Source organism: Ptychodera flava, chromosome 1 (assembly GCF_041260155.1).
Source record: "Ptychodera flava strain L36383 chromosome 1, AS_Pfla_20210202, whole genome shotgun sequence".
In the NCBI taxonomy this organism is placed as follows: Eukaryota; Metazoa; Hemichordata; class Enteropneusta; family Ptychoderidae; genus Ptychodera; species Ptychodera flava.
The window spans coordinates 12,787,316-12,791,255 of record NC_091928.1 but is presented as its reverse complement, the minus strand read 5'-3'; positions in this window follow the sequence as shown (position 1 = coordinate 12,791,255).

Below are 3,940 nucleotides of genomic sequence, written 5' to 3'. Positions count from 1 at the left end.
TTGACAATTTCTGGAACCGTCTTTCCATTTATTTGGTAAGCAAATATTTGGTTGCAATTGCCTCTTATTGTAACCTTTCTTTTTAAACTCCGTATTGAACTGTAATTGGTGGATAAAAATGTTATTATATATGGAAAAAATAAGCGAACTTGCTAGAATAATGAACATAACGTATCACCTCTTTTACGACAATATTTTGTACCCGTTAACCTTAACCATGAGCTGACAATTTACATTTTAATAATTTGATCTATTTTTTATTATTTATTAATTCAAATTTTATTCGGAAAGTATTTCCAAGTTCCCCAGTATAAAATATGCCATCATTCACACGATTGTCACTTCGGGTTACGTGTTCATAAGAACTTTTGGCAAACCTCAAAATATCTAAGCTTATTGCTGTAGATAAAATTAAATCACATCATTGTCAATACAGAGAATTTTGTGATGTTATTACCCACATAATTACTGATAAAATATCCAAATGTCTCGTATTGTGGCCTCAGATATTTTCTAAATTCCCTGGCAATGCTAAAACTATTAACCGGAAATAGTATAAGCAGCTTAAGCCCTCCAGGACCATAATGGACTCAAGTAAACTTTCCACTCCATAGTGTACTCGGCTTCGTATCGTACATTATTTTGTACAAAGTTTTCTTTCGTCAATTATGGTCCGGGAGGGGGAAAACCATTTTCCCGTTAATATTGAATTATTAATAATTCTTAGAAAATAATAATGATCACTTTTATATATGTTCTGGCATTAAAATCAAGACGGGAGGTTCATGAATTTATAGGAAGTTCACAATTTCGTATGCAAGTTTTAAGGAGAGTTACAATTGCAATTTTCAAGGCAACCAGTTAATATTTCAATCGTACCACCCTGCTTCTGTTAATTCTGTCCCTATACCCTATGTTACCAATCAAGCATACCCGTGAAGCCATCTCGACATAACAATCATGTCTCTATAAAAATATTCGAAATAGTTCTAGCTGTACAATTATTTAGTTGGAGTTTTTATATGTTGATTATCACGACACATCTCTAAGATTTTTCGAAAATATCCTTCATTAATCCGATTGAAAAATATCCTTCGTTAATCCGATCTGTAAATTATTTAGTAGGATTTTCTTTTAATTCGGCGATTTGAAATATTACTATTTTTGTGGTCGAGTCATATTGCGGTTTGCCATGGTCTAGAGAATGTTTTGATAATGAGACGCCAAGAAACACAGTCCGCTCTTCAAGCGTGCGCACCGTAATCTTTTCCAAGGAAACTAGCTACAAATTGCCAAACGAGTTGCCACGTGTAACTGTTCCAGTCGCGTCGCTTGATGCGTTGCCTACCGCGTTGCTCGTCGTGTAACTCGGCCTTTACACATGGTACCAACACTTCATAACTGTCAATTTATATTTATTACACGAAGTTTGGGCGATACCGCGCCGTATTCGAGTGATGTGTCCGTATTTTGACGAGTTGCGCCCATTATCATACATGCATGCTTTGGTTATGACTGTTTTCATAAGGACGTTCCGAAATTAGCGACGAAATCGACTGAAATCGACCTTGCTTGCTCCTCGCTGCGACTCAAAAAAAGTTGGTAGCTAAAGAGTGATCGTAACCGTATCACTTGCTGATATTATTGCGCTGTTTGGCCATTCCACTTCAAAGGAGCGGTTATGGTACACTTTTACAAACAATGGACACATTAGGATGTCGACACAAGTTTTCAAAATTTTACGAACGAGAATCTTAAGTTTAGTATTGCCGTATAGGTGTAAAACATAGGCTGGAGTGTGTAAAATGAGTGTTTTCCGTCTTTTGCATCACAACCTCATCATCCCTTCGCGAAAGTTATTATGCCCGCCAAAATCGAGTCAAAATACTGGCGCTACTGTTCGATTCCATATTCGGTCGAGTTTGAACAGTTCAAAGCATACAGCAAGCAGCTCTACGACATCTATGAATTAAAGGTGGATGTAGTAACCGTACAGTCAGTTTATTTGCAAGAATTATATATGTCCTTAGACGTCAAATATGCTGAATTTATCATCTTAGAAAGGAATTTGTGAAAGGTTTAGGGAAAACGTGAAGTGAGTACACTGCAAAGCGTCGTAACTCGTTCCGGTATACAAATAAATAATTTCAAAGGTATTTACATCTTTTGCTCGTTTCATTAATAGGCTTGCCAAAATCGAACTAAACTTGTAATCACCAAAACGAAACTTTCTTGGGAGTGCATGGTGACAGAAATGCTAAACAGCAAGTTTCCTATTGACGAGTTTAAATATCTAGGTAGTGAATGATATTGTGTACAGCCATATCGAGTCACAAAAATCCGACCATTCAGAAAATACTCGCGACAGACAAGGTGTACATTAATATTTCCGATTTGTAAAGCAAGACTCACAGGTCATGATCTTGTTCCGTGATGAGTAGCGTGGTTTTTTTACATTTGCATAGATTTACGATAGTCCTGGCTTTTATAGGGAAAGTTCCTGTTTAAATGGTATCTGAAACTCACACGGAACAGGATCATGACCTGTGAATTTTACTTTACAAATCGGAAATATATCTAGATCTTTAAACCCCTCAATAGGAAACTTGTTGTATAGCATTTCTGTCATCACACACTGTCGACCGGGACCGTAAGCTTCATAAAAAACACCTTGTGGGACCATAGACAATCGTGATATGAAAGGTGTTGGTTCCATTAAGTACAAATTTTCAATGCCTTCCTTTATTTATTTATTTTTAGTAAAACTGTACTTATACGGACATTTGAAATTCAAGATGGCCGCCATCTCTGTGTTAACTCAATGTTGGTAGATCAGAAAAGAATTGTAAAAGTTTGAGAGTCCGAATATCATGACGATTACGTCTGAGTCACAAATTACCGCAAAATGAAACCAAATGCAAGTCCTTCCCTGTTTAGACATCAGATGATCATTCACGTATTGTGATACGCTTCCGTAAGGTGTACGTTACGTTGATCAGAAAAGTGAGACTTCTTGCCAGCGCCAAAGCAGAAACCATACCAGGATGCAAATCTTCACTTCTGCAGACGACATGATTCTGATTGGAGGGATTGTGCTTCCATGAAAGATGAACAAACCGTCTTTTTTTCTCCATTGAGTTAACACGTTTGCGCGGCAGTGTTCAATCCGATCGATTGATTGAAAGTAAAATGATGGTTGTTTGATGAAAGGACGAAATCTGAGACATGACATAGTACATTTATCTTTGGAAATAAAGAGTTTATAATTCACATTTAAAAACCACCACTGGAAAGGTTATTTGTTTTTCGAAAGATTAAAATTTTAAAGGGAGGAGTCCGGTTGGAACTGCGCCTGTGCAAAGTGTTTATTTAAATTTCATGCACGATATCTACATGCATCAAGTCAATATATAGCTGCAGCATGTGCATTTTACGATATACATGTAGACAAACATGGAAATCTTTCAACATTAGGCCATGTACCTTCCAGTGTTTATACTGGTGGTATGGGTCCCATAGGACCCTAGCGCGGTTCCGACCACCTTAAGAGGCCCATTTTACAGTTAAGGAATATGAGTTGATGTTCGTCGGTAAGTTTGCCGAGTAGAAATATCAAATTGCTTCTTATTCATTGAAGGAAAATTCTCTCTCTCTCTCTCTCTCTCTCTCTCTCTCTCTCTCTCTCTCTCTCACTCTCTCTCTCTCTCTCTCTCTCTCTCTCTCTCTCTCTCTCTCTCTCTCTCTCTCTCTCTCTCACACACACACACAAACCAGCACACAGAGAAGAATGAAAAATGAAGAGCAGACGTAATGTGCAGGTAAATATTGATTTCCCATCGATAAGGACTTATGTGTCCATTATTGCAGATGATCCGGCTTTGGAGACTTGTTGCAGTAATTTACAATCATCTCATATTTATAGCAAAACGATTTGAATACA